The sequence below is a fragment of the Pan troglodytes genome, chromosome 6 (assembly GCF_028858775.2).
Source record: "Pan troglodytes isolate AG18354 chromosome 6, NHGRI_mPanTro3-v2.0_pri, whole genome shotgun sequence".
NCBI classification, from domain to species: domain Eukaryota; kingdom Metazoa; phylum Chordata; class Mammalia; order Primates; family Hominidae; genus Pan; species Pan troglodytes.
The window spans coordinates 32,744,269-32,757,423 of NC_072404.2; the positions used below are offsets into that span (position 1 = coordinate 32,744,269).

Sequence of the window (13,155 nt, forward strand, 5' to 3'; positions counted from 1 at the left end):
GAGTGTGTTTAACAAGCATTTCCAGGAAAAGATTTTGGTAAGTCACTTGTATGTTTCATCCATAGAAAGCCAAAAATCTAAATGTCATAAACATATTCCTGAACATTTGATAAATGCTATAAATTGGACTGATTGAACTATATAAAATATTCGTAACATTGTTCTACATGAAAATGTATTCCAAGTTCCAGTTTAACTCGCCAGGAACAACCCCTTGGCTGAGAATCTATCTCGTGACCCAGTAGGGAAGCTCTCTCAGCAAGAGGGAGATATTCTTAATAGTTAGTAACCTAACTCTAAATTTGAAAATAGGAAGGAAAATCTTTGGGGCACATACTCCCCTAAGATGATACATATTGTGACCAAAGAGTGATCTAGAAAGAGACTTTCCATGCACTCCCATGAAAAAGTTGTCAGAACTAGACTGTCCTTACCCTTAGGTGTGCACTGCAGCCCAGACTACTCCTCTGAGTCACATTCTAGCTTTCTCTTTCCTGTAACATCTTAACAAGCATTAGCCTGTTAATCATTTTCTAGGGATAGTTCTGGGGCTGGAAGCTGCTGTGAAATAAAGCAATTTGGGGAAAATCTTAAAGATTATCTAGACCAGAGGTACCCAAACTTTCCCAGGTCATAGCACTATAAATGTCTTAAGTAATTTTTCATAGTGCCCCTAGGCCAAAAGAAATAACTAACAGTCTCATTAATTAAGTAGTTAGGTCCAAATACTTAGTAAGTATTTGGGTTCTGATAACTTAGGAGGTGGTCTTACACACACACACACATAGCCAAACAAACAAATTAAAACCAAATCATATTTTTACTTAACTTCTAAACAGCCACAATTACTTCCTAATGAGATACGTACCCCTCTTCAGCACTCACATCTCAAACGCTGGAATTAAACTGCACTCCCTTCTTTCTCGTTCTACACTGATTTCTACATAGTACTTGTTTTTATCATAGCAATGACCAAAAATCCAGCTTTACAAAGAGATGGCATTGAAAGACATGTAGTGTGAGCTAATGTTGTGAACTATTGCAAGCTGTTGCTTTGCCTGGTGTCTGAAAAACATCAAGCATCATTCTATTTCCCTTGAAATTTTAAAATGTCCTGCAACACCCTTGTGAGTTAACTGTAGCACCCCAAGGCACCTTGGTCACAGTTTGGGAATTGGGAATCTAATATCCTATTTCATGGACAAGAAAAGTAAGACCAAGAATAGTTAAGAAAATTTTCCAAGATTATCCAGCTAATTAGGTTAAGTAAAAAACAAGAAGTCCTGTTTAAAATACTGAGAATTTAGCCCATGTTCTTAAATTTAACTGGATCCCACAGATCTTGATTCTGCAGAGCAAACCTATGGACATGAAACTAACCCCACCTCCCAGGGCATTCCTGTCTTTGCATTCACTACTAGATGGTCCTCAACACAGTGATTTTTTTTAAGGTGAAAGGAGTTAAGAGAGCTGCATAATAGCACAGAATTAATTATAAGAACCAAGAGTAGCACCTGTCTTCAGACCCTTCATTATGGCTTTTTTTTCTTTCTTTCTTTAGGTGAAGTTTCACTCTTGTCGCCCAGGCTGGAGTGCAGTGGCGTGATCTCGGCTCACTGCAACCTCCACCTCCTGGGTTCAAGCAATTCTCCTGCCTCAGCCTCCCGAGTAGCTGGGATTACAGGCGCCTGCCACCATGCCCAGCTAATTTTTGTATTTTTAATAGAGATGAGTTTTCTCCATGTTAGCCAGGCTGGTCTTGAACTCCTGATCTCAGGTGATCCGCCCGCCTCAGCCTCCCAAAGTGCTGGGATTACAGGTGTGAGCCATCGTGCCTGGCCAATTAAGAGCTTTCTTTATCACAACACAGTTTCCTTTCCTCCCTTATCTAGAGGCCCTCTTTACGTCCTCTACTCATCAAACTCTCTTCCTCTTTGCCTCTTCTTTTTGTTCTTCAGTGCATTCTACTTCCAGGAACCATATGTCCTTATGGGATCCTATTCCTACATACCAAATCTTAGATACTGTGGTAGAAGCTACTGTTTACCTCCCAGTATTCATTCCCTCCTTCTTCCTTGTAAAAGGACACCCAGTTTTTTTGCTGGGCTAACTACAATAAAGATCACATTTCCAGACTACTTTACAATTAGATATAGCCATATGATGAATTTCTGGCCAGTAGGATATAAACAGAAGTAATGCATGCAATTTCTGAAAAAAAAAAAAAAAAAGTGTTCTTAAAAAGACGGGATGTGACCTTTCTCCCTTCCTTCTACCTGCTGGCTGAAATTAGAATATAATGACTGGAGTACAAGTAGCCATTCTGGACCATGAGGAGGAACTGACAGCTTAAGGATAACAGCAACAATGTAGAAGGAGCCTAGTTCCTGTTGATCTTGGGTGTCTTTACAAACCCTGGTCTACTCCCCTCTGGATTTCATTTATATAAGAAAGAAATACATCTGTATATTATTTAAGCCATTGCTATTTGAAGATTTTTGTCAATGCCAGCTAAACCTACTACTGTACTAATAAATACAGACTATCTTCATGATAATATAATAACACATAATGTACTTTAGAACAACTCCTATAGATTTCCACTATTATATATTTAATATATGTAAAACTTAGGACACGTAACTCCAGATACCTGTCAGAAGTATATGAAACCAAACTCACTACTACCCCTTGAGGATTTAGTGAAATTTTCATAGCCTATGCCTCACACGGAAACATATTTTATAAACCAAGTGACATCTGACTAAAACATATAAAGTTAAGTTTTCTTAAGGGGATAAATTCTCACATAAAATTGGTCTAGTTTAAGGCAAAAAATTAAACACTTTGATTTATCTCCATTATCTCCCTCAACCCCACTAATGAAGGAAGAGAGTCCTTAAAACATAAGCCCACTGACGAACAACAATGAGAGAAGGAATGAAGTCACAAAATTTTGGAAACTAGAAAGCAGATGAATAAGCAATAAGACTGCAAAAAGCTGAATCTTAAATGGGCAGTGGGAATAGCTAAGAAGCAACCTAATTTGCTTCAGAAAAACACTCCTAAAAGGCCCAGAAAGTGACATCATACAGCACTCTGGAAGTGAAGAGGTGAACATAAAGCTATTCTTTCCTCAATTTCATGCAGCTAGACAACTGCCTCTCCCCAGTTTCAGGAGAAGACAAGATGTTTATTCTCTGGAGAGGGTAAAATATGGGGAATTATGACTGCAGGAACCCAGGCACAATTGAGATAGAAGTTATCATACTAAAAATAGGGAAATTAAATGAAAGTTTGCACAATGAACTTTAAAATCCCCAGCCCTCTTGTTGTATTCCACTCTTAGAATGCTGGCAGCTGGATTTTATCATACCCCAGAAAGATATGAGAATTTATTATAACCATGAAAGAAGAACAGGATGCTTAAGAAAAAAATCAGAGAACAAGGAAGAAGTCTTGAAAATTCTCTTAGAATTTCCAAGAGATCTTGGAAAATTAATAAAGGAATTGAAGTTTCCTTGAAGAAAAGAGAAAAAGAAAATGGATTTTCAGAAGGATGGAAGGAAGGAAGGAAGGAAGGAAGGAAGGAAGGAAGGAAGGAAGGAAGGAGAAGGGGAGGGGAGGGGAGACTGGGTTCAGTGGCTCATGCCTGTAAGGCTGAGGCGGGTGGATCACCTGAGGTCAGAAGTTTGAGACCAGCCTGACTAACATGGTGAAACCCCGTCTCTACTAAAAATACAAAATTAGCCAAGCGTGGTGGTACATGCCTGTAATCCCAGCTACTCAGGAGGCTGAGGCAGGAGAATTACTTGAACCAGGGAGGCGGAGGCTGCAGTGAACCAAGATCATGCCACTGCACTCCAGCCTGGGCAACAAGAGTGAAACTCCATCTCAAAAAAAAAAAAAAGGAAGAAAGAAAAAATTCAAGAAAACTTCTTACCACTGAAGAGCTTGAGTTTCCAGAAATGAAAAGACCCATGGAGTACCAAGCACAATGGATAAAAATAAATAGACCTACATCTCTATAAAAGAAGATCATTATGAAATTTCAGAGCCCTAGGCCAGAAATAAAAAGGGTTTTAACAGATCTTAGATTTAAAAAAAAATACAAGATTGACAATGAGAATGTCATCAGACTTCTCAGTAATAACATTGGAAGCTAGCAGGTAATGGAGAAATGCCTTAAAAATTATAAATTTTAATGATGAGTTCATGTCCTTTGTAGGGACATGGATGAAATTGGAAACCATCATTCTCAGTAAACTATCGCAAGAACAAAAAACCAAACACCGCATATTCTCACTTATAGGTGGGAATTGAACAATGAGATCACATGGACACAGGAAGGGGAATATCACACTCTGGGGACTGTGGTGGGGAGGGGGGAGGGGGGAGGGATAGCATTGGGAGATATACCTAATGCTAGATGACGAGTTAGTGAGTGCAGCGCACCAGCATGGCACATGTATACATATGTAACTAACCTGCACAATGTGCACATGTACCCTAAAACTTAAAGTATAATTTAAAAAAAAATTATAAATTTTATTAATTAAATGTGAAGATAGAATAATGGATTTCAGTCATTTAAGATCTCAAAAATTTCTAGGAAGCTGTTAGAAGATATGATCAATCAAAATAAGAATGTGAAGTAGGAAAAAAAAGACATAATATCCAGAAAACCAGGGGCTCCAACACAAAAGAGACAAAGTGAATTCCTTGAAGCAGGGGTCAGCAAACTATATAGCCTGTGGGCCTAATTCAGCATGATACCTGTTTTTATATGGCCCAAGAATTAAGAATGGTTCTTACACTTTTAAGTGATTTCTAAAAATAAAAATAAGAATATTCCATGACACCTAAAAACTATATGAAATTAAAATTTCAGTGTTCATAAAGTTCTACTGGATCACAGCCACACTTATTGATTTATGTATCATCTATAGCTGCTTTTGGGCTGTAACAGCAAAGTTAAGCAGATGCACCTAAGGCTATATGGTCTACAAAGCCTACTTTACAGAAAGTTGCCTTACCCTAGAGGATGGTAAAGGAGGAAGATCCCAGAATAACAGCTATGCAGCAAGCCTAAAGAACAACTGGCCCAAACTAGAACAAATCAGAAAGCCATAGGAGAGAGATCCCAAAAAATAAAACTGATGGAATTTCTGAAATGTTTCAATGTACTAAAAGAAGATTTGAATAACTTGGGAAGGATTTGTAAATAAACTGGTTATCAGTGCATAGAAAATTAAATTTAAAACAAGAGCATTATTAAATTATTTTTAAAAGTGATACAGGAAGAAAAATTATTGTAGTATACTACATGGTTCAGCTGTGAATAGAATTTATGTAGTCATAATGTAAGTACTAAATATTAAACAAAACAAAATTATAATAAAGTAATTATGTAAGGAAAATGGGGAACTAGAAATGTACCAGGCAGTATTGAGAATACTGGTGGCAACAAGATTAAAAGACAGATAAATTCTTACTTTTGCAGTCAAGAGATGCGTCTAAAAACAAAAAGTCAAGAAGCAGCAGCTTAAGATTTAGTAGTATTTAGCCAAATATCAAGAGAAACAGCTTAAACAGTTAAAAGTGCTTTCTTTAGTGATTGGGAAATGGGGTAAGGGTAGAAGAAAGGGAGAAACAGGACAGACCTGCTATTTATCAAAGTAAGGCTTGTAGACAATTTAATTTTTTAAACTATGTGTATATGTAACTTCGAAGCAAATAAAAACTAAATTTGATATTAGCCCCCCAAATGAAGAATTCTCATATAGATTTCTGATTGTTTGGCATGCTTTACAGGGTAAGTTTTTCAAGTAATGTTTATAAACACACTTGATTTGAGAATTTTGAACTGTTTACGAAATAAAGGTCTTATTTTACATACCAACATGCAGTTAGTAAGTAAAAGTGAAGGGATTTTTTAAAACATTATTTTTTAAGTACATAAAATTCCTTTATTTTGTTCTACTCTGTTTAGATCATTACTACAGAAAATAACATCAAATACTAACCACTTCAACTTCACTAGATCAGCTAAAACAACTAAAAGATTTAATGGAAGGGTGTTTATATTATGGAAGAGAATTAGGTAAGACAGTTAATGTAAGAATAAGCTATCTTGTTAAGTAGGTCATCCAAAGAAAGGCATGTACTAAGTACTTCTATGTTTTAGCTAAAAAATATAAATAAATATGAAATGAACATATTAATATTACAGTTACAAATAAATAACAATAATGTCATCCAAAGAAAGGCATGTACTAAGTACTTCTATGTTTTAGCTAAAAAATATAAATAAATATGAAATGAACATATTAATATTACAGTTACAAATAAATAACAATAAAAACATTGTTTTAATTGGACATCCAGTACATCCCCAAATTTGTTTTTCAGTATTATCTTTCAGAGTCACTCAACCATAGCACACATTTTGTAAATGTCCTATATTTTACATGAATTGTATACAGGGCTTTTATTTAATTTTTCACATTTATTTTACACTGATATTTGACAACCAATTTTAAATTGGCATAATTAGCAATTACCTTAGTATTCCTGTTTTTCAGTCTGAATACTCTTCATCCAAATGATGATTAGTTTGTTTGTAGTAATTAGCATTTTAGCCAGGGAAATGGTTTACAAACTATGTTGCTTTACATCCATTTTGCTAAAGAGAAAAGAAAAGTGCTATTTACTTTAATACTAACTGTATTTTTTAAATTGTGCCTTAAATTCATTTATGAAATAAATTTGAAAAATCAGAAGGGCTTGGTGTATTTACCTACATCACTAATTAGACTATAATAGCTTCTTCTAAGAAGACTGCAGGTACTCTCGCTGCTCTTAATGGAATGTAGCAACTGTTTCTCAAATCACCCTCATGAGAGCATTACGCAATTTTATCTGTCTATATTCTATTTCTACTTTATATTGTGGTTACATTGGAGCCATATAGGAGTGTTTTCTATCATTGCAAAAGCCAGATAAAATAGTTTAACTACTACATCAAGTGGGAAATTATATATATAAATTGTCTGCTGCTGTCTATAGATTATGTCTGTAAAAGTTAAAAGCATTTTTCCCCTTTTAGAGAGAACACTCCCAATGCCTTCCTTTGCCTCATATATAAATTATCTTTTAAGGGACCAGGTGCAATAGGCAAAGAGTTGGCTGTCTTCCCAACCCAGCTTTGCATACTCGTAGAGCTAGGGGTCACAGAAATGCAGAATTTAGAGTATAAAGCCAAGTCAAGGATTATTTTCCTGCATCTTTTGCCTTAGGGGAGAGAAAGGGTGGTGGAATGGCAATTTGGGAGAAGTCATCTGAATTGAGATGAATTTAATTGCTTTTCCTGTTAATCTCCCTGCCTACACAGGTGGCTATGAGAGTCCTCTCTCCACAGATCCATGTCAGTGTCAACATTAAGAGGAACCGAGAATTTGGAAATCTGGTCCAGGCAGTTCTCCAGCTTTGTTCCAGATGCAGGATGAACACAATTCTATTGGAAGCATTTGTGTGCGTGACATGATTAGACAATTAATATCCAGCAGAACACCAGACCCTACTCCTCCCAAACAAGTTTGGAGTTAATCCTAGAAAGCGTAGGTCCTCAGTGGCATGGGACTTTTTGTAGAGTTGTTTGATACTCCATAGTATTTATTTATTTATATGATTTTGAACTCTGTGAGACCTGCTCCAGAGTACTCTTGGGAGGACAAGAAATTTCTAACTAACTAGGAAATGACTAGCAGGGAGGCTGCCTTGGGATATTGTTCAGACAGAGAAAGTAAAATTACCCTTCACCTTGGTTTCTGCATTTCCTACCATTATCCCTCGATATTCCTATGCCCAGTATGCTATGGTCAAATGAGAAGATTCTTTTTACATTTTGCTCTATTTAAGAAAGGCAGTGCAATCCCATGCATTTCTAATGGACTAAGATCAAGTCTAACTTCTGAAGTGATTTTCAGGAAATGTCTTAGAACATAATTATCTTTTAGACACCAGTCAAGTTGGAAGCTGAGGAGACACACAGAGACTCTGCATTTTCTGTTCCTTGACCTAGAATGCTCTTCATATAGCCAGCTTCTCATACTTCAGGTCTTGGTCTAAATGTCACTTTCTCAAGGAGATCTTTCATTACCACCCTTTCTAGATTCCCTAAACCTCCATCCCCAGCACTTTATTTCTCTCCTTCATGAAATTATTACACAATTATTTTAATTGTGCACTTCCTTTCTTCTCTCTCTGCCCCACAAGAATGGAAGCTTCCTGTACTTCGAACACAGTATACCTATAGTGTATATACAGTATACCCAAAAAAGATTTATCAATGAAAGAGTACTGAAGGTAACTGAGGAACTTTACTGAAACATCTAAAACATTTTATTTTTGATAAGTATATCAGTCAGCTTCTACTATATTATTCAGCAATAATAACTCCAAAAATCTCAATACTTAAAAAAGATTGTTTCTTGCTCACTTTTTTTTTTTTTAATGAGACGGAGTTTCGCTCTTGTTGCCCAGGCTGGAGTGCAAAGGTGTGATCGTGGCTCACTGCAACCTCCACCTCCTGGGTTCAGGTGATTCTCCTGCTTCAGTCTCCCAAGTAGCTGGGATTACAGGCGTCTGACACCACGCCCAGCTAATTTTTTGCATTTTCAGTAAAGCCGGGTTTTCATCATGTTGGCCAGGATGGTCTCAAACTACTGACCTCAGGTGATCCACCCGCCTCAGCCTCCCGAAGTGCTGGGATTACAGGCGTGAGCCACCATGCCCGGCCCTCTTGCTTACTTTTTATGTGAGCTGCAACTTTGCCCCTGTGGTCTTCATTCCTTGGCCCAGGTTGATGCAGTGGACCCTATATGGGACATTCCCTGAATCATCTCATTCTCATGGGCAGAGGAAAAGAACAACGACTGTAGGAAATATACAGTGTGTCTTAAACTAGGATCTGAAGTACAGCACTTCTGTTCATAAGATGTTCTCTTACAATAGAAATTTCTAGAAAAATAATACAATCAGCCACAAGGATATTGTTCAGAAACTGTTACTAAAAATTTGTAGTCTGTTTATATTTGTGTATATTGTATGTTAATGTTTATATTTGCAGTTTAACTGTGTTTATATTTGTGTATATTGGTCTTTATTCACTGGGTTTCTTGAATTGCAGAGTCATATCAGAAATTCTGCATATCCTAAAACTTAAGACACGTAGATGAGTGGTACTTTTTTTCTGTTTCCCTACTTAAGTATGTCTTTGCAATTCCTTGGCCTGAATATTTTGTTGGTATTTACATGTCTTCATCTGTACAATAGAAAGCCAAGAGCCTCAAACTTCTGAGTGGTTTTAGTTCTGCCAGTATCGAAGGAAGCTGGCACTGATAAAAGTTCTTCCACGGTCAGAGTAAATGACTGGAATAGATAAAGAGAGGCTATATTTGGCCTAAATCCTTACGGTGGCTTTTTTTTTTCTTTTTCTTTTTCTTTTTTTTGAGACAGATTTTCACTCTTGTTGCCCACGCTGGAGTACAATGGCGTGATCTGGGCTCACTGCAACCTCCACCTTCCAGGTTCACGCAATTCTCCTGCCTCAGCCTCCCAGGTAGCTGGGATTACAGGCACCCACCACCACGCCCAGCTAATTTTTTGTATTTTTAGTAGATACAGGGTTTCATTACATTGGCCAGGCTGGTTGCGAACTCCTGACCTCAAGTGATCCACCTGCCTCAGCCTCCCAAAGTGCTGGGATTACAGGTGACATTTAAGTAATAAACTTTATCCTATGAACAATGCCTTAACACAAAGTTAGTCAGTCATAAACTACCTATGTGTTCAATTTTGACTGCTAACTTTGGTATCTGTGTACGTTTAATTTCCATATTTATAATAGCTTCCTCTAACAGTTTTCAGCACTACATTGGTAATATTGTTGGGAATACCTACTTGAGATGAAAGTTTTGAACTATGATCTTAGCCACAGTAAAAAAAGAAAATTAAACCACCTGGCACTGTGGCTCATGCCTGTGATCCCAGCACTTTGGGAGGCCGAGGCGGTCTGAGGTTGGGAGTTCAAGACCAGCCTGACCAACACAGAGAAACCCCGTCTCTACTAAAATACAAAATTAGCCAGGCGTGGTGGCGCATGCCTGTAATCCCAGCTACTCAGGAGGCTGAGGCAGGAGAATTGCTTGAAACCGGTAGGCAGAGGTTGTGGTGAGCCGAGATCGTGCCATTGCACTCCAAGAGTGAAAGTCTGTCTCAAAAAAAAAAAGAAAGAAAAGAAAGAAAAAGAAAATTACCAAAAACAACTCTCAACCGAGAACTTGTATGTTGAAAGTTTTTTTTTGTCTTGTGACCTTTCTCCAATCTTGTATCATGTAAAATTATACTCTATAGAATACTGTGGCTGGCACTTTTTACAAGGAATTATCTTTTAGAAACTATTTACAATATAAACCAACATTGCAAGACTTTATATGTACATTTTAGAAAACTAAGGATATATGTGTGCATGGATAAATAAAATAATATGTGAGCTCTATCTATTTTGCCCTGTGAGATGTATCAATCATAGCATCCAGAGTAAGTGGGTACAGAATTTAAGATCAAAATCTCTCCAGTTCCATGGACAGCTCCTATGAACAAAAGCCAAAGAGTGTGATTACCATCTCACTGAGAATTTCCCTCTGTTTACTCTGTCCTCTTCCCAGATATTATTCTTAGCTGCCTTACCATTTCCTTTTAAATCTTATTTTCCAAATGTTTAGTCATTTTTATTATCCACCACTGAGCCTGGGCAGTCTTCAGTTTAGACATAAAGGCTTATAGAAGACAACAAAAGTATGTATCCAGCATGTAAACAAAAATATGCTCCTTGTCACAAGGAGTTTACATTAAAAGTAAAGAAATTTCTCAAGTTTCATATATACAAATTTGTGTAAACCCTATGGAGAACTCCAAAGAGGAGCCATTTTCTTATTAAGTACCATTTTTCTCAGTATTTAAAACATACAAGGGAAGAAAGCAACAATTTAGCCCTTTGTATAAAAGAAACAGGATCAGGTTCGTTTCCTGTTCCTCTTCCTTAGAGACAACTACATCCATTTCTGATCATTTTCGTACCTGCTGTGGTTCAGTCAACTTCTCTAATAGTTGTGGAATGTGAAACATCTACATAAGATTGTGGGAGACCTTTTTTTTTTCCTACAGTCACTACCAGATGCAAACAAGGTGATATGTCCCTGCATGCTACTATTGCTAAACTGTGAGCAAAGAAAGGAAAAAGACTGACTTAGAGCATACATTTAAGATGCTTGTTAAGTGAAATGTCAAGTAGATTCATGTCTTGCCTTGTTGATCACCAGCCAATCAATGACTCTTAAACCTGAGATGACCAGGTCAACTTGCTACCACTGCTACCAAGTGAGAGAGAGACTGCATAGATCATCACTCAGAATGACAATTACTATGTAGAGCTATAGTAATTCCATAAGCCCTGGCCATTGTCTTGCTTAGCAAGAGGCTTCCTATGCTCTCACAGCTAAATACCAGCTCACTCAGATCCTGACACAAGGGAAACAAAAAGGCCTTTGGGATATCAACTCCCTGGTGACCCAGGTCTGATCAGAATTGAATTTTACTCCGCTTAGAACAAGTTTTTGTGTGTTTTTTTTTTTAAGGATTATGGTAAATGAAGCCTTTGAGTGAGCTGTGTTCTTTCTTTTGCATATAAATGAATATAAATATGAATATGAATACAATCAATAGATAGACATCTGCCATCTTCTTACCACTGCCACCCATCCCAGTGACTTTTTGTTGTTTACTCAGACTAAAATGTCATCATAAGATAAAAATCCATCTATATTTCTATTTGGGATCAATACTACATATTTACTGTTACTTGTCATCCTTTGATATGCGTACTTGTTGTAGCATATAATCCTTAAATTTGGTCTGGAGATGTGAAGATTTCATCAAATCCCCCAAGATCAAAAGCCTTAAAATTTTTGTTTGCATTTACATGCAAAGCTTACAAAGTTCTCAAGGGGGAAACAGTGATAAGAGCATTCTTCAAACCCTTGTTAATTGTTAACTGTCAAATCCTGATGGTGAAATCTCAGAGGTTTGTTTTAACAGGGGTAAAAACATGATGTTAACTTTAAGTTTTCTTAAACTCAGTGGTGAACACTAACAATATTTTTTCTCACCAGCTCACTTAAAATATAAGTGTAATTGTTAGTCAAAGCTAAAAGTCATACAAAAACATCAACTTGTTTTCTCTCTTTGAAAGACAGATGTAGAGTCTGCCTGGAGGATCATAATTAAGGCAAACTAAGTGGGGAAACTGGTATTTTAGGCACATTATTTTAAATCACTCAAGTCCCTAAAGAAATTTTCAGTAACAGCTGTTACTTTGATCATCCTAATACCGTTGAAAAATAATATGTAAGATTAGACTACTATATATCCCTAAAATTAGCAATGAGCTGAAAGATAGAGATATACATCACATTTTTTAATCTGCCTGTCTTACTTCAGGATGACTTAATTAACAATGAAACCATCTGAAAAGACGATGCTAAATCAACTCAATAAAGAGACCTACTATTCAGCACCTAAGATCACAAGTTCAAGTATATTATAAAGTGTATGTGTGTATTAATATATTACTTTATATATAATTGTATTTCTATAAAATAAAACTGAATTAATCATTTACAAAATAATAAAAATCACTTTGGCTAATTTTATAAATAATAATTTTTTAAAACCTCATTTTTATGATGAAATATGCAAATTATTATATGAACACTTCTCAAACCCATACTTCTTAATGGTCTAGCATTACATTTCACATATAATCTATATCCTAATGAGCCTAGTTGTCGATGACATTCTCTGTACACATAGTCTTCAGAACTGGCAGGATTTTCACAGTAACTGACCATCTTCCACCTTAAAATATTCAGTGATAATGATGGCTCTCCCATTTTTTAAATCTCTAGATCAAGCTATTTAATATATTAATACTATCAAAACAGAAAATCGTATAGATAATTTTTTTTTAAAAAAGCAAAAATTTTTTTGTTCGTTTTTGTTTAGAATAGTGTACCCAGAAATATTTACTTCTAT

At 36.4% G+C, this 13,155-nt stretch overlaps 1 long non-coding RNA gene across 1 annotated transcript in view; it reads right to left on the reverse strand.

Moving 5' to 3' along the window:
- Positions 1-6,563: 6,563 nt before the first annotated feature.
- LOC134810419 (uncharacterized) overlaps positions 6,564-13,155 on the reverse strand; it is a 141,646-nt gene continuing 135,054 nt past the window's right edge. Inside the window, exon 3 of the long non-coding RNA XR_010158371.1 lies at positions 6,564-6,685. This is a non-coding gene — a long non-coding RNA (uncharacterized LOC134810419). The remainder of the gene's footprint in view (positions 6,686-13,155) is intronic.